Below are 25,629 nucleotides of genomic sequence, written 5' to 3'. Positions count from 1 at the left end.
TAAGTAAATGCTTTAAAAAAGCATTTATAATGTCCTCATTTCCTATGCTAATGAGAGCTTTGACAAATCAATCGGCCGATAGTTTCCCCAGACTAATCAGCCCTATTTCCAAGTTAACACGCCTCTGTGGGCATGATAACATAAATTGCACAAGCTGTCCTCATGCAAACCTCGCGCATGCGAGCCGCTCATTTTGCAGTCACTGCGCCTCTGGCGCCCCTGGCTTCAGAGGCACACTGTGCATGACCAGAAGACATCTTTTGAACCTCCTAGTCCATCCACACTGCAGTCACTGATTAGCAGATCTCTGCCACTACCCAATGTACGCAGAAAGCGGTGGTGTCTTCAGGGTTATGCACAACTCAATAACTGAGCTCTGCTAGACCTGCAGCAGAGAAAACTGTGACTCTATTATAACTACTGCACCCAATAAACTAGGTGACACATCACAGGAATCGGGGGCTCTGTCCCTACCTCATGCTACTGTCAGATTACATAGCAAACACCTACTGACAGATTGTCTTTAAACCTAAACTTGTGGGTGCAGATTTCATTAAGCAGTTGATGAGCTATGAATGTTTATTTAGTGTGCCAATCTGCATAATTTTCATTTACTTCTAATGTGCAATAATAATGTACGACAATGGTGTAGCGTACCATGGTGTTCAAGGTAAGACATGTTACTTTGCTTTGACAAATAATATATGGCTCTGTGTAGCAAGTTTTAAAGGATTAATCTGTAATAAAGTTTGGATTTTATGGATACTAAAAAGTATAGTAACTAACTATGGGCCTTTAGGCACTGCCTTAGTTCTGAATAGTCAAAACTGGATAAGAGACATTTTTTTTCACCACTTCTGATGCTGCATGTTTACAGGGGATTTCCATTGCTTTGTATACAGTGACATGTGTTTTGTATGTATGTCTGAAACATTTATATGGCTAAACTATAATAAGTATTGACTTCTGCCCAGGGCAGCACTTTCTGTCACATATTGAGCACATCCACAGGCCAATCCAAAGCATAACATATTATTCATGGTCCAATGCAGTCACTTTTTCGCTTAAGTTTGATTAACACCATTGCATTATACAGTATAAAGAATTACATTACTTAACCCCTTAAGGACCAGTGGTCTTTCCGTTTATGCGTTTCCATTTTTTGCTCCCCTTCTTCCCACAGCCATAACTTTTATATTTTTCCATCAATATGGCCATTTGAGGGCTTGTTTTTGCGGGGTACCACTGATTTTACCATATTGTTTGCTGGAAAATGGGAAAAAAAAATCCAAGTGCGGTGAAATTTCAAAAATGTGCAGTTCCACAATTGTTCTTTGGATTTTTTTACCATGTTCGCTAAATGCTAAAGCTGACCTGCCATTAAGATTCTCCAGGTCACTACAAGTTCACAGACACCAAAAAATTTAAAAAAAACTTTAAAAATTATTTTAAAAAATTAAAAAAATATAAAAAGTTCAAATCTCCGCCCTTTTGCACCATTCAAAATAAAACAATTAAAGGAAAAATCAAATGTACAAATATTTGGTATCGCCGCATTCAGAATCGCCTGATCTCTCAAAATAAAGAATCAACCCAATTGCTAAACGGTGTAAAGAGAAAAAAATTCAAAACCCCAGAATTACGCTTTTTTGATCTCCACAACATTGCATTTAAATGCAATAACGGGCGATCAAAAGATCGTATGTACACCAAAGTGGTATCATTAAAAAGGTCATCTCGGCATGCAAAAAATAAGCCCTCATGCAACCTGAGATAATGAAAAGTGGAGACGCTACGGGTATCAGAACATGGTACAATTTTTTTTTTTTAAAGTTTTTTTCACCACTTAAATAAAAAATAATTTAGACATGTTTGGTGTCTATGAACTTGTAATGACCTGGATAATCATAATGTCAGGTTAGTTGTAGCATTTAGTAACCATAATGGAAAAAAAACAACTGTGGGATTGCACTTTTTTTGCAATTTCACCACACTTGGAATTTTTTTCCCATTTTCGAGTACACGACATGGTAAAACTGATGGTGTCGTTCAAAAGTACAACTTGTCTCACAAAAAACAAGCCCTCACATGGCCATTTTGACCAAAAATAAAGTAATAAAATAAAATAAAAACATTATGGCTCTGGGAAGAAGGGGAGCAAAAAATGAAAATACAAAACCAAAAATACCTCTAGTCGTTAAGGGATTAATATAGATTGTCATATGTATCCCCCCCAAAAAAAAATATTATTAATGTAATTATAATTAACTAATTTTCTGATAATAGTATAAGGGAGTAGTGCGGAGTGGAGTGTGTGCTTCCCCTAGGGAAGTGTTTAAAGGGGACACCAGATCAGGTGACAACTGTAGCGCAGTTGCCAAGTATAAAAAGGCCAAGACAGCGAAGCAGGGGTAGATTTGTCACCAAGATATGAGAGGAAGAGGACACGTGAACAGCGGAAAGGGCTTGTTGCCACCACTTCCACAGAAGTACCTGAGAATGTACCGATTGCATAGCAGACCAGACTTCACAGGTCAAGCACTGATGACCAGACTTTTGCAGGTCAAGAATTGAATACCAAACAAAGAAGGCCAAGCACTGTAGACTACACTCCGCAGGTCAAGCACCAAAGACAAGATGCTGATTACTGAGAAGAGAAGAACACGTCATTTTTAAAAGAAGATCCAAGTGAACTAGGTTGTTGTTTCCTGTGCAGATGTACGGTACTAATTGAGAAAAGTTGATAATTTATATTGTACTTGTGACTTGGCGGATTGTACCATATCCCTGGTAGGCCCTGTCTGTAGATATTTTAAATTATCTATCTATTGTCTATTGAATTGTTTCTATTAGAGGAAGTGGTGATCAGTTGGGGTGACACTGACTTTTCCCTGACCAACAGAGTAAAAGTCAGGTAATACCTGCTTATTAGTGTCTTAAGTAGTGAAATGCAGAAATATTGTCTGCATTCTTTTTATAATGCTGACTGCATACTTATCCGCCTGTTGATAGTTTCCTGTTCATCTCTTATTGTTGCTAACTTTTTTTTCTGAAAAATAAAAACCCGCTGTGAGTCATCACTGAGTCAACCTTACCGTGCTGTTGCATTCTCAAATCTTATTTACAGTTAATGTTGCATTCTGCTGACTACACTACAGTGTTGAAAAGGCAGATACCAGAAGTCCACCAAGGGCAGCATTCATCTGGGGGCTATACTTCGCAACATACCAAAATTTATGGGGGATAATTTGCTGCTATGAAACTGGTCAGAACAACTGAAAACATGTTGCGGATGCACCCCATGACACCTGCCTTACAGGCAGAGATGGCCCTGCTGACCTACGGAGAGGCCTAACAGACAGTTATGTTCCGACAACCGCAAGACTTTGATATGATAGACAAAGTAATTAAGATCCTAGAGGACAAGCATAGCAACACTATTGACTTGGACAATTTGCGTATTCACCTATTCTGTTGGGTTCAGAAAGGAGAGATGGTAGCCCTATACGTAAACATTCTGCTGAAGGTAACAACACACATCAATAAGACAACTGATGAAGAGTATCAGGGACTGGGACCCATGGGCGAGGTGCTGGAGGACCAGGTAGTTGTGATTATAAGTGTTTTCTACTTAGACAGGCTCTGAAGGAACATTTACATTATTATTCCAATATCAACTTTCTGGAGGTTGGAGTAGAAGCTAGGGTTCGAGAGCGAGAGGAGTTAGCTATGGCAAATGTGGTCTGGAGCCATGAATTAACTGCTTCCGAGTTGCCAAATACTAAGCCTGATTGGGCTCGAGAATTACTTCAAGAAGTCAGGGGGGAACTATGCAGTATTAGGGGAACCCCTTAAAATACTACAGAGCTATGAAAAGAGACCAAGGAAGGTGTATCCCCCACCCAAAGACTTACAGCATTGTAGGGTCGAATGTTGAAACTGTGGAGGAAGAGGACACATCTCCAGAAATTGCCCAACTCGAGAAAAGCCACAGAGAGGAACGCTGTTAAACTAATGTGTCCCACGATTGAGAAGCACACCTTGGGGCTCTGTACTCCTAGAGAAGGGGACATAGACACCGAAGACGTAGTCACTGAGAGACCCATGACATGGGCTGAACTTAATGGATGAATAAATCACTGTCTAATGGACACAGGCCTTCAGGTGACCACCATGCTCGAAGAATACTTCAAATGCACTTTCCAGATGTTGCCTGCTCCAGAGAAGAACTGACCATATGGCTGATGGCTGCCAACCAGTTGCCCATTCCTGTAGTGGGAGTAGTGTGGAAAGAATCTTGGGATAATGGGGATTGTTCTAGCAAAAGGCCGCATTGGGGGAGGACCTATTGTGACCATGGGGATGAATTTTCTGGGATAGTTTTTGCCACACAGTTGGTGAGGAAGTGGTTGGACCCGCTCCTCGACATCACACGAGTTAAAAAATCAAACAGCTCATCTGGATTAGTCAGGTCAAAAAGTTGACTACTGCATCCCAACATCTAGGAAAAGCAGTGGTGACCTCCAAGACCAACTTGACGCTGTCACTGGAACTGATGGTGCTCACTGTGTTGGTCTGGGCCCAGTTGTCCATTGTAAGGCGTGCAGGTGCTATAGAACTGACTCCGATGAAAAGGGATCCGTGGACTTTATCAGTGTCACTCAAAGAAAGCAACAGTCTTTTCATCTTCGAACAAATGGAAGCAAACATGACAGAGTTCTCCCCCAGACAAATGGGACAGGTGGAAGAATGTTTGAGAGATTATCAGGAGGTGTTTGCTCAACACGATGATGACTTTGGGTGCAGTAAGGCCATTTAGTATGAGATGACTATGGGAAATATTGCCCCATCCATCAGATTCCACTCCAAATATATCAGGAAGTGAAAGACTTACTGTCACACACGCTATGAAATGGAGTTATAGGGAAGAGCTAAAGACTCTAGGCTGTACATATTGTACTGGTCTGTAAGAAAGGAACGCTGAGATTCTGAGTGGACTACTGGTGGTTAAATGCCTGCAATGTTCGAGACTCATACACTTTGCCCAGGAGAGACGAGTTCTTCTCTGCCTTAGGAAAAGCCAAATATTTCTCTTCTCTTGATCTGGTTAGCAGATACTGGCAGCTTTCTAAGACTGGAGAATCGGCTTTCATTCTTCCCATAGGGCTACTAAAATTCAACCTGATGTCGTTTGCGCTAACCAATACTCCGGGGACATTCCAGCGTCTAATGGAAAGATATTTTGAGGACTTAAACTTTGAGGTGTCACTAATTTACCTGGATGACATTATCATCTACTCTGCTTCTTTTGAGGAACATTTCACAAGACTGAGGCAGCTGCTGGAGAGGCTTCAGAAAAATAAAGAAAAAACCCAGTAAGTGTCATCTGTTTCAGAAAGAGATTGAGTACCTGGGACACACAGTATTCAGCAAGGGGGTATATCTGATAACGGACAAGATGGCTGCTGTGCAAAAATGCCTTATGCCCACAACATTGAGAGAGCTGAGATTATGCTTAGTCCTTTCCAGGTACTACCAAAGGTTCATTAACCCCTTTCCGACAGCAGGCGTAAATTTATGCTGATGTCGGACACCCTCCCTTTGATGTGGGCTCCGGCGGTGAGCCCACATCTTTCCCAGCACATGTCAGCTGTTTTGAACAGCTGACATGTACTCGAAACAGCTATGGGTGGAATCGCGATCCACCCATGGCTATTAACCCATTAAATGCCGCTGACAAATGCTGACAATGGCATTTAACATGCAGTTCCGGCAAACTCGCCAGAAATCCGCCTATCGGTGACTCCCGTCACGTGATCATGGGTCACTGATGGGTTGGCATGACAACTAGAGGTCTCCTGGAGAGCTCAATGGTTGTCACTGCCATACTGCTATGAGCTTCGTCCACCAGGTGAGGTATTCTGCTACATACAGGTGATCTGATTGTTGCCTGTACAGTGTTTAGCAGAGGTGATCGAGTTATGGCAGCTTCTAGTCTCCCATGGAAATTATTGAAGCATGCCAAAAGTTAAAAACAAGTTTTTAAAAACATATATATATATATATATATATATATATATATATAAACGTTCAAATCACCCCCCTATCGTTCCCTTTCGTCCCCTTCAAAATAAAACAAAAAAAATAATCAAACATACACATATTTGGTATCGTCATATTCAGAATTGCCGGGCTATCTTTAAAAAAAGGATTAACCTGATCAACATGTTAGGGCAAGTTAGGATAGGATATGGGTTGAACTAGATGGACTTAAAGTCTCCCTTCAACCTTAAGGCTGAGTTCACACGTGGCTTTTTTTTGCGTTTCCGCGGCGGTTTTAACCGCGCGATTTTGCCACGAAAACGCGAAAAATAAGCATCCCATGCATTCCTATGGGATTCCGCAATGCTGTGCTAATGCTGCGGTTTTTACCGCGGCGGAATCGCTTTGCGGTAAAAAGTGCAGCATGCTCATTAATTTGCGGAATCGCGGCTATCCCGCACCCGTAGGAATGCATTGTTCCGCTTACTTCCCGCATGTGGCTGTGCACACCATGCGGAAAGTAAGCAGAACAATTGCGGATGGTACCCACGGTCCGGAGGAGAGGAGACTGTCCTCCGGGCTTTGGGTACCATATCCCTGTAAAAAATAGAATTTAAAATAAAAAATATTGTTATTCTTAACTTCCGGCGTCCCGCGCAGCATTCCCGCCTCTCTCCACGCTCCCGGTCCCAGTAAGCCTTTGCAAAAATGCCCGCGATGACGTCCGTTCTCATGGGATCGCAAAGTCTTGCGGTCATTCACGCGACGTCATCGCGAATGACCGCGAGACATCGCGATCCCGCGAGAACGGACGTCATTGCGGGCATTTTCGCAAAGGATTACTGGGAACGGATGCGCGGGACGTCGGAAGGTGAGAATAACACTATTTTTAATTTTTTTTACATTCTATCTTTTACTACTGAGGCCGCATAGGCGGCCTCAGTAGTAAAAAGTTGGTCACACTCGTCAAACACTATGTTTGACGAGTGTGACCAACCTGTCAATCAGTTCTCCAAGCGATGCTACAGATCACTTGGAAAACGCTAGCATTTTGCAAGCTAATTACGCTTGCAAAATGCTAGTTTTTCCGTGGGATAATCGCGGGAATTTAAAATGCGATTTTCCTGCGGAATGGAATTCCGGAATTCTCACGGTAATTTCTGCGAGAGTTCCGGTACGTGTGCACTTAGCCTAATAACTATGTTACTATGTTACTATGTAAACGGCGTAGTGATAAAAAAGTCGAAAAGCCAGAATTATGTTTTTTTTGTCGCCAAAAAATTGCATTAACATGCAATAACAGATGATCAAAAGATCATATCTGCACCAAAATGGTATAATTAAAAATGTCAGCTTAGTGCGCAAAAATAAGCCCTAACCCAACCCTAGATCACGAAAAACGGAGATGCTACAGGTATCAGAGACTGGTGCAATTTATTTATTTTTTTAAAACAAAGCTTGGAATTTTTTTCACCACTTAGATAAAGAACCTAAACATGTTTCGTGTCCATGAACTCGTAATTACTTGAGAATCATAATGTCAGGTTAGTTTTAGCATTTAGTGAACCTAGAAAAAAAAGCAAAACAAAAAACTACTGTGGAATTGCATTTTTTTGGGGAATTTTTCTCCTGTTAGCCTTTACATGATCCGTTAAAATCAATGGTGTCGTTCAAAAGTACAACCGCAAAAAACAATCTCTCTCATGGCCATATTGATGGAAAAATAAAAAATGTATGGCTCTGGGAAGAAGGGGAGAAAAAATTAAAAGCACAAAACTGAAAATATCTCTGATCATGAAGAGGTTAAGTACTTTGCCCAGGCTGCGGCACTGCTGCATGAACTAATGAGGGGGACATCAGGACGTGCCAGGCATCAGTGGATCCAGTGGGGCCCAAGACAGGAAGAGGCCTTCTAGGCCCTGAGGCTCACACTGACTAATGCCCTCATCGTAGTGTACGTAGACCTCTCTCAACCCTTTGTGCTAGATACAAATGGGAGCCTCTGCGGTCTGGGTGCAGTGATGGCTCAGGTCCAGGAGTGACATGAACACATGATCGAATATGCCAGATGGTCCTTAAAAGGACTTGGAGATGAACTGAGAGAGCTACAGCTCATTCAAACTGAAGTTGGTAGCCTTGGTGTGGACCATGACTGAGAAATTTGCAGAGTATCTGTCGGGGTCGGAAGTTTATGTGCTGACCGATAACAATCCTCTTGCCTACCTTGAGAATGCAAAGTTGGGAGCACTAGAACAAAGATGGGTTGCAAGGTTGTCCAAGTATTTATACAAGATATTTAACAGATCAAAGGCAAAAAATATACATGCAGACGTAATGTCGAGGACACTGTCCACCTTGTGATGTGAAAGAAGAGTCATAGGAAGACAAGACCCCAGACTTCAGGCGCTTTGTGGTGAGCCTGGTAGCCTTTCCTGCGAAAGTGGGTTGTTACCTTAGACCAGAAGCCCAGCAGGGAAGAGAGAGGGCTTATCAATCAATATCATACAAATATTAGGGCAGTGGGAACTGCTCTGCATGAAGAATGGCTTGCTATACTGGTGAATACAGCTGTCCAGAAGAATTTGGGACCACATGGAAGGTAGAGATACCAGAAGAGATGGCGCTGAGTTAAACAACTGATGCCCATGAAGGGGGCACACACTTTGGGGCAGAAAGACCTTCTGGTGGCTACAGCAGCTTGTGTATTATCCCCAACTATGGCCCGAACATTAGAAAAAGCTTGCCATAGGTGCCAACAGTGTGAACTGACTAAGGCTCCAGAACAGAGGGACCTCACCAAAGTGATTAAGACATCTGAGCTGCTGGAAGTGCTAATGAGTGACCACCTTGGTTCATCCCACAGTGGTTACAAATGCTGCCTGGTAATGGCTGATCACTTCATCAAATTCTCTGCGACCAGGAATCTGACAGCCAAGTCAACAGCCAGGAAGTATTGCTAAGACTTTATCCATGTGTACTGGTGCATGAAGGTGATTCACTCTGACCAAGGAGCCTGTTTCCAAGGGAAAGTCATGAAGGAATTGAACCGACTATGACACTGACAAGTATCGTACAGCGCCTTACCATCCTCAAGACAATGGAGACTATGAGTACTTTTACAAAACATTGTTGCTAATGTTAAGGACACTGGAGGAGGATCAGAAGATGAGGGTGTACAACAGCTGAGTCCATGCGACTACCAGGTACAACCGATACTCAGGTGCTGGTACGGGATAAGCTTCCTAAGAACAAGTTGGATTATTGATGGAAGGCAACTCCCCACCAAGTGATTAGATAGGTTCATCCTGATAACTCGTTATGTGAAGACTGACCTAACACACCCAGCAGGTTATTACACTGGAACATGCTCCGCCCCTGCAAGTCTGGAGGAGAAGAGAAAAAGGCCAAACCCTCAAATGGACAACAAAATGTCGGGAAGGGCTGATGATGATGAGGATGAGTAGTTTGCAGTTCCCACAGAACTAGTCTCCAGCCATGTCAGAAAATAGGCCCGAAACCAAACCTTGGCATGAAACATGGATTGCAACATAGCCACGATAGGCACTGTATGTTGATGTTTTGAATGATCTACTTGTCTATTGAATTGTTTCTGTAAGGGGAAGTGGTGATCAGTTGGGGTGACAGTAACATTTCCCTGACTGAGAGACCCAGATTACTTAACACGTTCATTAATACCTGTTAATTAATGTCTTAAGTAGTAATCTGTACTTTTTCCTGTTTATCACTTATCACTGCTAACTATTTTTTTTGTAAAATAAATACCCGTTGTGAGTAGAGTTGAGCGATACTAGCCGATACTTGAAAATATCGGATCGGAATGGATCGGCCGATCTTTAAAAAAAGTATCGGTATCGCCGATTCCGATACCGGGAACCAATGCAAGTCAATGGGGCCAAAATATCGGAATTAAAAAAAACCCTTTCTTTCCTTGTAGGTTAATTCTACATGAAGAAAAACAACTAAGAATAATGTAGAATGTATTGTGGGAGGTGGAGGAGACATTAAAGCCATAGAGGTTTAGCCCAATCAAATGGAATAGCAGGAATTAAACTTTTTTTTTAAAGATGTTAGGAGTTACAAAGATATTGACTATGTTAGCCTCATTTATATTTTGCCAGACATGTATGTCTTCTTCTTCTACTTCCTTTTTTTACATTCTTCTTCTTCTTCTTCTACTTCCTTTTTTTACATTCTTCTTCTTCTTCTTCTACTTCCTTTTTTTACATTCTTCTTCTTCTTCTTCTACTTCCTTTTTTTACATTCTTCTTCTTATTCCTTTTTTTACATTATTCTTCTTCTTCTTCTACTTCCTTTTTTTACATTCTTCTTCTTCTTCTTCTTCTTCTTCTTCTTCTTCTTCTTCCTTTTCTTACATTCTTCACATTCTTCTTATTCAACAATTATTATTCTACATATTCAGCTTCTTCATCTTCTTCCTATTCTTCTTCATCATATTCTTGTTTGTGTCAGGCATTCCTGTAGTTGTTATCTAGAAAAGTTAGAAGTTTACACCTTCCGTTCTGCCTGTCACAAAAGATTTACAATAGGATTTGTCCGCGTTCAGTTTGGCCTGCAGCAGCAGGCCTTTTCCAGGGGCACCACGAGGAGGAACGGACTCACCCCCATACACTGCTTAGTCTTCTTCTGCTTATAAATAAGATAATATCATTTGCTCAGAGTATTAGTCTTATGCTTAATGTTCTTCTGCTTTGTTTTTTTTATGCTTCTTTGTCTTCTCTCTCTTGTTGTTCTGCATCTTGGTGGTTGTCTTCCTGTTCTTTGTCCTCTTGAACCAGCTGACGGTACTGGCACCCGGAGGGGCAGCAGAAGGAACAAGAGCCAATGGCACTACCGAGGACCAGCTGACGGTGCTGGAACCCGGTTACTAAGCAGGAGGTACCTGTGCTACAAAGCACTACCAAGGACCAGCAGACGTTGCCGGAACTCGGATACCGAGATGGAGGCACCTAGGCCAAAGGCTCTGACGAGAACCAGCTGACGGTGCTGGAACCCGGAGGGGTAGCATAAGCTGCAAGAGCAAATGGAAATAGCGAGGACCAGCTGACAGTGCTGGCACCCGGAGGGGCAGCAGAAGGAATAAGAGCCAATGGCACAACCGAGGACCAGCTGACGGTGCTGGAACCCGGTTACTAAGCAGGAGGTACCTGTGCTACAAAGCACTACCAAGGACCAGCAGACGTTGCCGGAACTCGGATACCGAGATGGAGGCACCTAGGCCAAAGGCTCTGACGAGAACCAGCTGACGGTGCTGGAACCCGGAGGGGTAGCATAAGCTGCAAGAGCAAATGGAAATAGCGAGGACCAGCTGACAGTGCTGGCACCCGGAGGGGCAGCAGAAGGAATAAGAGCCAATGGCACAACCGAGGACCAGCTGACGGTGCTGGAACCCGGTTACTAAGCAGGAGGTACCTGTGCTACAAAGCACTACCAAGGACCAGCAGACGTTGCCGGAACTCGGATACCGAGATGGAGGCACCTAGGCCAAAGGCTCTGATGAGAACCAGCTGACGGTGCTGGAACCCGGAGGGGTATCAGAAGTTACCCCTGAAAAGCAAAGTTGGCATGCCGCAAGCTGGCCGCAGTTACCGAATCACACAGTCCTACAGGGGGTGCTTGTCCTACTGGCACTATGGAACAAACCTTTCTTACCAGAACCCGCAGTCCACATAGGAAGCACCTAAACTGCTGGCACCCTAGCCTCGGCTAACCCAACCGCAACACGACATGGCAACTTGGGGTGGCAAACTGACATTGACACTTCCCGGAAACAGCAGGCAGGGCTGGAACCAAGCTGGGCAGGAGGGAGTACCCGTGCCAAAGTCAGTTATGAGCAGCAACTGGCGATGTTGGAGCCCAGGACAAGCACTTAGCAGGCTGAGGCCTGATGTGCTGTCAATTGGGAGGCAGCAGGACAGATTGCCATCAAAACAGCAGGGGAACAGCTGACGTTACTGAACCCCACAAACACAGGAGCTAGTGTTTTACTCTGTGAAGACGGCACTTCCGAGCAACAACTGGCTGTGTTGAAGCCCAGGGACAAGCACGGAGCAGGCTTAGGCTGCATTGAAGAAATTTTAAGATCGGTTGTAGACTACTAATTTGAACCAAGCTCCACTTAGGCCTGTGGCTTCACTGATTTTCGTATTTCCCCTGTCCTCCAACCCCGCCAGTTACAGCTCCGAAGTGGCGTCTGCACAATCCACACTTGTTCCTGTGTTACAGGTGTTCAGTCCGGTCAGTTAATCCCCTGATGTGTGTCCGGCAATGTCGCCTGCTCTGTCCACATTCCCATTGGAATGTGGACAGAGCAGGCGACATTGCCGGACACACATCAGGGGATTAACTGACCGGACTGAACACCTGTAACACAGGAACAAGTGTGGATTGTGCAGACGCCACTTCGGAGCTGTAACTGGCAGGGTTGGAGGACAGGGGAAATACGAGAGACAGTGGAGCCACAGGCCTAATTGGAGCACGGTTAAAAATCAGTAGTGGTACGACTGTGTAGCCAGCAGGAGACTTTGCCATCCACACAGCAGGGGATCAGCTGACATTACTGAACCCCACTGAGACACGGGAGCAAGTATCTCTTTCCGTGTGGACGGCACTTCCGAACTACAACTGGCTGTGTTGAAGCCCAGTAAATAGGAGGGTGTAGGCAGAGGCCTACTGTATTTTGCATGAGGTGACAGCAGGAGAGACTGCCATCCACACAGCAGGGGATCAGCTGACGTTACTGAACCCCACTGAGACACGGGAGCAAGTATCTCTTTCCGTGTGGACGGCACTTCCGAACTACAACTGGCTGTGTTGAAGCCCAGGAAATAGGAGGGTGTAGGCAGAGGCCTACTGTATTTTGAATGAGGTGACAGCAGGAGAGACTGCCATCCACACAGCAGGGGATCAGCTGACATTACTGAACCCCACTGAGACACGGGAGCAAGTATCTCTTTCCGTGTGGACGGCACTTCCGAACTACAACTGGCTGTGTTGAAGCCCAGGAAATAGGAGGGTGTAGGCAGAGGCCTACTGTATTTTGAATGAGGTGACAGCAGGAGAGACTGCCATCCACACAGCAGGGGATCAGCTGACATTACTGAACCCCACTGAGACACGGGAGCAAGTATCTCTTTCCGTGTGGACGGCACTTCCGAACTACAACTGGCTGTGTTGAAGCCCAGGAAATAGGAGGGTGTAGGCAGAGGCCTACTGTATTTTGAATGAGTTTACAGCAGGAGAGACTGCCATCCACACAGCAGGGGATCAGCTGACGTTACTGAACCCCACTGAGACACGGGAGCAAGTATCTCTTTCCGTGTGGACGGCACTTCCGAACTACAACTGGCTGTGTTGAAGCCCAGGAAATAGGAGGGTGTAGGCAGAGGCCTACTGTATTTTGAATGAGGTGACAGCAGGAGAGACTGCCATCCACACAGCAGGGGATCAGCTGACGTTACTGAACCCCACTGAGACACGGGAGCAAGTATCTCTTTCCGTGTGGACGGCACTTCCGAACTACAACTGGCTGTGTTGAAGCCCAGGAAATAGGAGGGTGTAGGCAGAGGCCTACTGTATTTTGAATGAGGTGACAGCAGGAGAGACTGCCATCCACACAGCAGGGGATCAGCTGACATTACTGAACCCCACTGAGACACGGGAGCAAGTATCTCTTTCCGTGTGGACGGCACTTCCGAACTACAACTGGCTGTGTTGAAGCCCAGGAAATAGGAGGGTGTAGGCAGAGGCCTACTGTATTTTGAATGAGTTTACAGCAGGAGAGACTGCCATCCACACAGCAGGGGATCAGCTGACGTTACTGAACCCCACTGAGACACGGGAGCAAGTATCTCTTTCCGTGTGGACGGCACTTCCGAACTACAACTGGCTGTGTTGAAGCCCAGGAAATAGGAGGGTGTAGGCAGAGGCCTACTGTATTTTGAATGAGGTGACAGCAGGAGAGACTGCCATCCACACAGCAGGGGATCAGCTGACATTACTGAACCCCACTGAGACACGGGAGCAAGTATCTCTTTCCGTGTGGACGGCACTTCCGAACTACAACTGGCTGTGTTGAAGCCCAGGAAATAGGAGGGTGTAGGCAGAGGCCTACTGTATTTTGAATGAGTTTACAGCAGGAGAGACTGCCATCCACACAGCAGGGGATCAGCTGACGTTACTGAACCCCACTGAGACAAGGGAGCAAGTATCTCTTTCCGTGTGGACGGCACTTCCGAACAACAACTGGCTGTGTTGAAGCCCAGGAAATAGGAGGGTGTAGGCAGAGGCCTACTGTATTTTGAATGAGTTTACAGCAGGAGAGACTGCCATCCACACAGCAGGGGATCAGCTGACGTTACTGAACCCCACTGAGACACGGGAGCAAGTATCTCTTTCCGTGTGGACGGCACTTCCGAACTACAACTGGCTGTGTTGAAGCCCAGGAAATAGGAGGGTGTAGGCAGAGGCCTACTGTATTTTGAATGAGGTGACAGCAGGAGAGACTGCCATCCACACAGCAGGGGATCAGCTGACGTTACTGAACCCCACTGAGACACGGGAGCAAGTATCTCTTTCCGTGTGGACGGCACTTCCGAACTACAACTGGCTGTGTTAAAGCCCAGGAAATAGGAGGGTGTAGGCAGAGGCCTACTGTATTTTGAATGAGGTGACAGCAGGAGAGACTGCCATCCACACAGCAGGGGATCAGCTGACATTACTGAACCCCACTGAGACACGGGAGCAAGTATCTCTTTCCGTGTGGACGGCACTTCCGAACTACAACTGGCTGTGTTGAAGCCCAGGAAATAGGAGGGTGTAGGCAGAGGCCTACTGTATTTTGAATGAGTTTACAGCAGGAGAGACTGCCATCCACACAGCAGGGGATCAGCTGACGTTACTGAACCCCACTGAGACACGGGAGCAAGTATCTCTTTCCGTGTGGACGGCACTTCCGAACTACAACTGGCTGTGTTGAAGCCCAGGAAATAGGAGGGTGTAGGCAGAGGCCTACTGTATTTTGAATGAGGTGACAGCAGGAGAGACTGCCATCCACACAGCAGGGGATCAGCTGACGTTACTGAACCCCACTGAGACACGGGAGCAAGTATCTCTTTCCGTGTGGACGGCACTTCCGAACTACAACTGGCTGTGTTGAAGCCCAGGAAATAGGAGGGTGTAGGCAGAGGCCTACTGTATTTTGAATGAGGTGACAGCAGGAGAGACTGCCATCCACACAGCAGGGGATCAGCTGACATTACTGAACCCCACTGAGACACGGGAGCAAGTATCTCTTTCCGTGTGGACGGCACTTCCGAACTACAACTGGCTGTGTTGAAGCCCAGGAAATAGGAGGGTGTAGGCAGAGGCCTACTGTATTTTGAATGAGTTTACAGCAGGAGAGACTGCCATCCACACAGCAGGGGATCAGCTGACGTTACTGAACCCCACTGAGACACGGGAGCAAATATCTCTTTCCGTGTGGACGGCACTTCCGAACTACAACTGGCTGTGTTGAAGCCCAGGAAATAGGAGGGTGTAGGCAGAGGCCTACTGTCTTTGTAATGCGGAGACAGCAGGAGAGACTGCCATCTCCACAGCAGGGGATCAGCTGGCAATGATGAACCCCACTAACACTTGAACGAATGTGTTTGGCTCTGTGGAGACGACACTTCTGAACACCAACTGATGCTGTTGGAGCCCAGGATTAGGCGAGGAGCAGGCTGTGGCCTACTGGATTTTGGCACGTGAAGGCAGCAGGAGACTTGCCATCTCCACAGCAGGGGAACAGCTGGCAGTGCTGAACCCAACTAATACTCTAACGAAGGTGTTTGGCTCTGTGGAGACGACACTTCTGAACACCAACTGACGCTGTTGGAGCCCAGGATTAGGCGAGGAGATGGCTGGGGCCTACTGGATTTTGGCACGTGAAGGCAGCAGGAGACTTGCCATCTCCACAGCAGGGGAACAGCTGGCAGTGCTGAACCCCACTAACACTCTAACGAAGGTGTTTGGCTCTGTGGAGACGACACTTCTGAACACCAACTGACGCTGTTGGAGCCCAGGATTAGGCGAGGAGCAGGCTGGGGCCTACTGGATTTTGGCAGGTGAAGGCAGCAGGAGACTTGCCATCTCCACAGCAGGGGAACAGCTGGCAGTGCTGAACCCCACTAACACTCTAACGAATGTGTTTGGCTCTGTGGAGACGACACTTCTGAACACCAACTGACGCTGTTGGAGCCCAGGATTAGGCGAGGAGCAGGCTGGGGCCTACTGGATTTTGGCAGGTGAAGGCAGCAGGAGACTTGCCATCTCCACAGCAGGGGAACAGCTGGCAGTGCTGAACCCCACTAACACTCTAACGAAGGTGTTTGGCTCTGTGGAGACGACACTTCTGAACACCAACTGACGCTGTTGGAGCCCAGGATTAGGCGAGGAGCAGGCTGGGGCCTACTGGATTTTGGCAGGTGAAGGCAGCAGGAGACTTGCCATCTCCACAGCAGGGGAACAGCTGGCAGTGCTGAACCCCACTAACACTCTAACGAAGGTGTTTGGCTCTGTGGAGACGACACTTCTGAACACCAACTGACGCTGTTGGAGCCCAGGATTAGGCGAGGAGCAGGCTGGGGCCTACTGGATTTTGGCAGGTGAAGGCAGCAGGAGACTTGCCATCTCCACAGCAGGGGAACAGCTGGCAGTGCTGAACCCCACTAACACTCTAACGAAGGTGTTTGGCTCTGTGGAGACGACACTTCTGAACACCAACTGACGCTGTTGGAGCCCAGGATTAGGCGAGGAGCAGGCTGGGGCCTACTGGATTTTGGCAGGTGAAGGCAGCAGGAGACTTGCCATCTCCACAGCAGGGGAACAGCTGGCAGTGCTGAACCCCACTAACACTCTAACGAAGGTGTTTGGCTCTGTGGAGACGACACTTCTGAACACCAACTGACGCTGTTGGAGCCCAGTATTAGGCGAGGAGCAGGCTGGGGCCTACTGGATTTTGGCAGGTGAAGGCAGCAGGAGACTTGCCATCTCCACAGCAGGGGAACAGCTGGCAGTGCTGAACCCCACTAACACTCTAACGAAGGTGTTTGGCTCTGTGGAGACGACACTTCTGAACACCAACTGACGCTGTTGGAGCCCAGTATTAGGCGAGGAGCAGGCTGGGGCCTACTGGATTTTGGCAGGTGAAGGCAGCAGGAGACTTGCCATCTCCACAGCAGGGGAACAGCTGGCAGTGCTGAACCCCACTAACACTCTAACGAATGTGTTTGGCTCTGTGGAGACGACACTTCTGAACACCAACTGACGCTGTTGGAGCCCAGGATTAGGCGAGGAGCAGGCTGGGGCCTACTGGATTTTGGCACGTGAAAGCAGCAGGAGACTTGCCATCTCCACAGCAGGGGAACAGCTGGCAGTGCTGAACCCCACTAACACTCTAACGAATGTGTTTGGCTCTGTGGAGACGACACTTCTGAACACCAACTGAAGCTGTTGGAGCCCAGGATTACGCATGCCGCATGCAGAGGCCAATGGGCAGCGGTTTTTATGGAGGTTGTGGACTACTACTGATTCTAACCATGCTCCACTTAGGCCTCTGGCTCCACTGTCTCTACTATTTACCCTGGCCTCCAACCCCGCCAGCTACATCTCTGAAGTGGCGTCAGCACAATCTACACTTGTTCCTGTGTTACTGGTGCTCAGTCCCGTCAGTTGATCCCCTGATGTTTGTCCGGCAAGTTCGCCAGCTCTGTCCTCATTCCCACTACTGGTTATGGGAATGTGGACAGAGCAGGAGACCTTGCCGGACACACATCAGGGGATAAACTGATGGGACTGAGCCACAGGAACACAGGAACAAGTGTAGATTGTGCTGACGCCACTTCAGAGATGTAGATGGCGGGGTTGGAGGTCAGGGGAAATAGTAGAGACAGTGGAGCCAGAGACCTAAGTTGGGCACGGTTAAAAATCAGTAGTGGTTTGAATGTTGATGGAGCTGGTGACTTTGCTGTCCACACAGCAGGGGATCAACTGGCATTACTGAACCCCACTAACACAGGAGCTAGTGTGTTTCTCTGTGCAGACGACACATCTGAGCGACAACTGGCTGTGTTGAAGCAAAGGGATTATAGTTCAGGTGGTAGAAAAATGAACACACCAGCAGACCTGGATACAGTTGCCACCACTAATTTAGTCTGTAAGAGGAATGGCAAAGTCTTTGGAGATCCAGGCCTTGTTCATTTTCAGAAAAGTCAGCCGGTCAACATTATCGGAAGATAGTCGCGTGCGACGGTCTGTTAGTACACCACCTGCGGCACTAAAGACACGTTCCGATAATACACTGGCAGCAGGGCAAGCCAGCACCTCCAATGCATACTGGCTAAGCTCTGGCCATGTATCCAGCTTAGAGACCCAAAACTTGAAGGGGGAAGAGCCATCTGGGAGTACAGCGACAGGGCAAGACATGTAGTCTGACACCATCTGACGGAAGCGTTGCCTCCTGCTGACTCGAGGCGTCGCTGATGGTGTAGACAATTGTGGTGGACACACAAAACTTTGCCACATTTGGGCCATAGTGGTCTTGCCTTGTGCTGCGGCGCTGCCTCTGCTCCCTCTTTGTGCAGAGTTTCCTCCACTGCCTCGACGCACAGAGCTGCTTTGTAAAGCACTAGCAACAATGCTGTCGGGTGGAATGGAAAACATTATGGACTGCACCAGTGACTCTTCGTACTCCCGCATTTTACGCTCCCGGTTCAACGTTGGTATGAGCCTTTGTACGCTGTCCCGGTAGCGAGGATCTAGGAGGGTGTACACCCAATAATCAGCCGAGACGAGAATGTGGGCGATGCGGCGGTCGTTTCTCAGGCACTGCAGCATGAAATCAACCATGTGCTGCAGACTCCCAACTGCCAAAGAACCGCTGTCCCCTGTTTGAGGCGTGACCTCGGCCTGCTCTGCATCACCCCACCCTCGCTGTACATACTGAGTAGAGGTTTGTGTACCTCCCTCCTCTGGAGAGATGTCTTCCTCCTCCATCGACTCCTCCTCATCCTCCTCACAAAGTGTCCCCTGCCTAGGCCTTTGTGAGGAAACACGTAGCGCAGACTGTCCAGAAGCAGATGGCACTTGGGACTCCTCATCCTCCACCTCTTCTGAAACCTCATCCCTTAGTGCTTGCAGTGTTTGTTGAAGCAGGCAGATAAGGGGGACAGTCATGCTGACTAGTGCATCATCTGCACTCGCCATCCGCGTGGATTCATCGAAGGCACGCAAAACGAGGCAGATGTCCTTCATAGAGGCCCACTCAATGGTGCTGAAGTGTGAACGGCGCACAGTGCGACTTGTTTGCGCCTGATGCAGCTGGTACTCCATGACTGCTGCCTGCTGCTCACACAACCGCTCCAACATATGTAACGTTGAATTCCACCGGGTGGGTAGGTCACATATGATGCGATGTTCCGGAAGGCCAAATCGTCGCTGCAGAGCAGCGAGGCGCGATCTTGCCGTGCTGGAACGTCGCAAGTGAGCGCACTCTATGCGGACCTTGTGCAACAGTGCAGCAAGATCCGGATAGTCCCTCAGAAAGCTCTGCACGACCAAGTTAAGAACATGTGCCAGACATGGGATGTGTGTGAGGTTGCCTAGGCCAAGAGCTGCCACCAGATTTCGGCCATTGTCACACACTACCAAGCCCGGCTGGAGATTCGCTGGCCCAAACCACACATCGCTCTCCAGCTTGATAGCATTCCAGAGCTCCTGCGCTGTGTGGCTTCGATTCCCCAAAGAAATTAATTTGAGTACAGCCTGTTGACGTTTGGCCACGGCTGTGCTCATATCGGTCGTAACAGGCTCCTGCTCTGCTGTTTCTGAGGAACTTGAGTAGGAGGAGGAGTCTATGTGTACAGACTGGAGTCCTGCAATCCGTGGCGTTGGAAGAACACGTACAGCTCCACTCTCCAGATCCGTACCCGGCTCCACAACATTGACCCAGTGGGCAGTGAGGGAAAGGTATCGTCCCTGTCCATGGTTACTGGTCCACGCATCGGTGGTCAGGTGGACCTTGCTACTAACGGCGTTTAGTAGCGCATGTTTTATTTTGCCCTCAACATGTTTCTGCAGGGCAGGGACGGCTCGCCTGCTGAAATAAAAGCGGCTGGGCACGTTGTATTGGGGGACTGCCAATGCCATTAAGTCCCGGAAGGTGTCAGTGTCCACCAGCCTGAATGACAGCATTTCAACTGCCAGAAGTTTGGCAATGCCAGCATTCAGAGACTGTGCTCGGGGATGGTTTGCCGAGTAAGGGCGCCTTTTATCCCATGCCTGTGCTACCGATGGCTGTGATGGATGGGAACGTGCTGCTATGGGTGTAATCTGACAGGGTCTCCGGACAACAGTGGCAGAGGTTCTTCCTTGGCGATCCTGTGAGGAAGCCGAACCAGCAGTGTGTGAGCTGGAGGAAGAGGGCCCAACACGAACTGAAGAGGTGGTAGGTGGTGCTGTACGTTGGCCTACGTCTTCAGAGTGTCTCTGCAACTCCAACTCGTGCTTGGTGCGCACATGTTTCCACATATTTGTGGTACTGAGGTTGCTGACATTTCTCCCTCTTTTGACTCTCTGATGACACAGCTTGCATTTGACAAAGCAAATGTCATCTGCAACTGTGTCAAAAAAGGACCACGCACTGCAACTCTTGTGAGCGCCCGGTTTGCCTTTGGAAGGAGGAATGCTCCTAACGGGTGCCGAAGTGGAGGGTACAGGCAACCAAGTCTTCCCCCTCCCTCTGCCTCCTGTTTTGGCCGGTAGGGGAATCTCTTCCTCCGAGCTGCTCCCACCACCTTCCTGTTGCTCACGCCATGATGGGTCAAGGACCTCATCATCTTCCCTCCCCTCTTCAAACAGCTGCTTCTCCGGGGTTGTCTCGCCAGCACCGTACGCACCAGAAAGTGGCAACTGAGTCTCGTCATCATCTGATGCGTACTGAGGTGTGCTGACCATAGGCACTGGCCCACTCGCCTCTTCAGATTCAGAGGGACAAAGAAGTTGCGCATCACTGCATACTCCCTCTTCTTCACATTCAGGAATGCTGCTTGGCTGGCCCCCTCTTTCCAAGCCAACAGATTCCGAGAACAGAAGTAGAGACTGTGATGGCTCCTGTCCATGTCTCTCTGACTGCCTGGGCACTTTGGCAGGTGGTGAAGAGACAGATGGTTGCTCTTCGGTGCTCTGACCCTGAGAGGATGCGGAAGTAATTGAAGTCGATGCGTTAGCTGCCATCCATCCGACAACGGCTTCAATTTGTTCCTCCCACAGCAGTGGGGTACGTTGAGGTCCTACAAAGCTGCGCATAAAGGACTGTTGCCTGCTAAAACTGGGGGATGCTGATCCACTGGTGCCCGCAGCAGGCCCAGAATCCCCACGTCCTCTACCTGTAGAATCCCCACGTCCTCTCCCTGCAGAATCCCCACGTCCTCTCCCTGCTGAAACTCCACGCCCACGCCCACGCCCACGCGCCTTACTCCCTGCCTTCTTCATCTTGCAAGACTGCTTAAGATAGGCAAAAAAGTACAAAGGGGGGCCTTAGTGTGCTTATTCCTGAACAGCTGGTTACAGGTACAAGAAACACTAATTTTATGAAGTGTGTGTGTGTGTGGACTAGACTTTAATAGGAGCTGATGTGGCCTACACAAGTTCAAAATGTAGTGTTTGGTGAACTTTTTTTGTGGTTTCTTTGTTGGAAACAAACTCAAAGTATGTGAACAAAGAATTGAAACTGATAGTATCACCAACTTTTTGGAGCTATTACAATGCAGGCAGGTAACCTACAATGCAAAAGATGAGGCTCCAAAAAAATTGGGTAATACTAATCTGGCTGCGCCGGCAGGGCACAAGCCAGAAAAAAAGGCTCCTCTATCTACTCCTATATAGTGTTTGCAACCAACCAATGTTGATGGATACGGATGGATGCACACTAATAGGAGAAGAAAAAATGAGCTGCACTCAAAGACAAATATGTGTGAGGCAGTGACGCACGTTGAGCGTCCTACAACCAGACGTAGCTGCAGGACACTCTACTCAGCGTGAGCTGCACTCACACACAGTCAGAGGCCTCTCAGACAGCCGTCAACAGTGCAGCTAAGTGGGCACTGGCACTGACAGGCTGCAGAAAGGCTCCGCTGTGTACTCCTTTATAGTGTTTGCAACCACCGTAGATGGAGATGGATGGATGCACACTAATAGAAGAAAAAATGAGCTGCACTCAAATAAAAATATGTGTGAGGCACTGACGCACGCTGAGCGTCCTACAGCCAGACGTAGCTGCAGGACACACTACTCAGCGTGAGCTGCACTCACACACAGTCAGAGACCTCTCAGACAGCCGTGAACAGTGCAGCAAAGTGGACACTAGCACTGAAAGGCTGCAGAAAGGCTCCGCTGTCTACTACTAGTGTTTGCAACCAACGTATATGGATACGGATGGAAGCACACTAGATTGAAATTATGTAAAAAATGCAGCTCAAAAAATAAAAGATGTATGAGGCAGCAGTGATCACACTGGGTGGCCTACAGCCTGACGTGGCTGCAGGACCCACTCCACAGCGTGAGCTGCACTCACACAGCCCTTGCAGACAGCTGTGAACACTGCTGCTAGGGCAAAGAAGGCTACAGTGGTGGTTTATGTAGCCTGGGTAAAGCACTAGATGTTTGGTGGAATCGCTATTTCTAACTGTCCCTCACAGTCTTCTACAGCAGCCTGTCCCTAACTGAATTCACAGCAGAGTGACCAGAAATGGCGGCTGCGGTGGCTTTTATAGTGCATCATGACATCATTTCGGCAGCCAATCACAGCCATGCCAATAGTTAACATGCCTACATGCCTAACAGGATGTGCCCACACTTCGGAGGATTCCCATTGGCTTAATCAAAGCAAGCAGGCTCATAGCATGATGGGAACTTCCTATTCCGATTCCGATTCCGGAATCCGATATGACAAAAGTATCGGAATTAAGTATCGGAATTCCGATACCGCTAATATCGGCCGATACCCGATACTTGCGGTATCGGAATGCTCAACACTAGTTGTGAGTCATCACTGAGTGACCCTTACTGCGCCATTGCGTTCTCAGATCTTGCTTACCATAGCTTCACTTTAACTATACCTTTCATTTTTTAGTCACAGATAAGATTAGTAATAATCAAATACTTGAGATTAGAATATTTTTTCTTGTTCTTGTTTCCAGCCCTTCTAGGCACCTTACTAAGGTGTTGTTTGTACCCTTTTGTTTGCTGTATAGAGTAAGCAATTGTACTACAAGCAGCAAGTTCTAAGGATGAAGAACAATGAAATTGCACCCTAAGCAGAACAAGTTAAACTGCATTTGAGTGATTTTTCCTTTGGTTTCATGCTAGGGAATGGATGGACAATTACATTTCGACCTGTAATTCTCTTGAGCCCAATATCTGCATGGACTAAAGAATCTCTTAAAGGCTTAGGTTTTCCAGTGCAGCATAAACAGAGCTTAGTGAAATTCTGGAACACATGAGAAATTATTCATTACAAAGCTTCAATGATGCCTTAGGGCCCTACAGATTTATAGACATGATTCATCTTAGTTACTCACAAAGGACATATTCTAGCTGTTTCTTTAAGCATGTAGTCCATTGAACTCAAGTTGCGTAAAACAATTACAATTTATTTTCAGTTTGCTATACCTTGCCTACATTAATATTGGATCGTGTACTAAAAAGCACATTTTTATGTTTCGACAGTATGAATATATTATGTATTGCTATATTATTTTAATAACCAACTCATGTTTGCTTTACTTACAAACAAGATTTATCATTTAATATACAGTTCTAGCAAAAATAGAGACCACTTTCAAATGTTCAGTTTGTCTGATCTTTCTCTTTATAGGTACAGTACATTTTTGAGTAAAATGTAAATTGTTCTTTTAGTCTATAAACTTTTGATGTCTCCAAGTTTCTAAGCAATAGAGTTGAGCGAAACGGGTCGAAAAATTTCAAAAGTCGCCGACTTTTGGCAAAGTCGGGTTTCATGAAACGAAACACGACCCTAGGATGAGGTCGGCCATGAGGTCGGCGACTTACGTGCCAAAGTCGTGTTTCAAAAGTTTGTTTTGCGCTCTTTTTCAGCCAATCAGGATCCACGGACACTGAGGGCAACGTGATGACATAGGCACGGGTCACCACCATCTTTCAGAAGGGCATGCAACTGATTGGCTTGCTTTGGGGGGCGTCACAAGGGGTATAAAAGGGCGTGCACGCCGACCGACATGTTACTCATGCTGATCTCAGAATAGGGAGAGCTGCTGATGATGATGATTTTGTAGGGAGAGCGTTAGGCAGGGAAGAAGACACCAAAAACTGCTTCTGCTGCTAGCGATTTTGCCTGTACAACACACCAGTCACTGTGTGTGCAGTGCAAGGGGAGGCTATATAGTGGTGTATCAGTGGTGTTGGTTGTTGGGCTGCCTTCTAAGGCTTCCTGACATTCCTGCATTGCTGTTTACCCACTGCTCCGCAAACTGCTTTTTTAAAAGCAATCCCAATTTTTTTTTTGTCCTGCTGAGAAGAAAAAAAAACTGCTTCTGCTGCTAGCAATTTTGCCTGTACAATACATCAGTCACTGTGTGTGCAGTGCAAGGGGAGGCTATATAGTGGTGTATCAGTGGTGTTGGTTGTTGGGCTGCCTTCTAAGGCTTCCTGACATTCCTGCATTGCTGTTTACCCACTGCTCCGCAAACTGCTTTTTTAAAAGCAATCCCAATTTTTTTTTTTGTCCTGCTGAGAAGAAAAAAAAACTGCTTCTGCTGCTAGCGATTTTGCCTGTACACCACATCAGTCACTGTGTGTGCAGTGAAAGGGGAGGCTATATAGTGGTGTATCAGTGGTGTTGGTTGTTGGGCTGCCTTCTAAGGCTTCCTGACATTCCTGCATTGCTGTTTACCCACTGCTCCGCAAACTGCTTTTTTAAAAGCAATCCCAATTTTTTTTTTTGTCCTGCTGAGGTACTGAGCGTGCATTTTTTCACACCATACAGCGGTGTACGCTCCTCACACAGTACCGTGTAACGGCTGTTATCACAGCCACAGTGAAGCTATCAGTGTGTCACTCTGTGAGAATAAAACGAGGACATGTTCCGTTCTTACAGACCTGCACTCTAGGGAGATTCCTATTCTGCCCAATTCTACATACACCTTGTAGTTTGTGATACACTAGCCAATTTCTGCCTGTGACATAGCGCTGTGATATTCAGTGGGCCTCACACAATCCATAAGTGTCCAGTGTCCACAAGTGTGTGCAGAAATTCAAAATCTCCCTTATCCTCTAGTCACTTTGGTCACAGCTGTGCCATCGAGCCTGTCACATAGCGCTCAGATATCAGTGGGCCTCACACAATCCAAAAGTGTCCAGTGTCCACAAGTGTCTGCAGAAATTCAAAATCTCCCTTATCCTCTCGTCACTTTTGTCACAGTTGTGCCATCGAGCCTGTCACATAGCGCTCAGAAATTCATTGGGCCTCACACA

The sequence above is a fragment of the Dendrobates tinctorius genome, unplaced genomic scaffold, assembly GCF_039654945.1.
Source record: "Dendrobates tinctorius isolate UK_male_01 unplaced genomic scaffold, ASM3965494v1 ptg000062l, whole genome shotgun sequence".
Classification (NCBI taxonomy): Eukaryota; Metazoa; Chordata; class Amphibia; order Anura; family Dendrobatidae; genus Dendrobates; species Dendrobates tinctorius.
Note: the sequence above shows the minus strand (reverse complement) of the source record.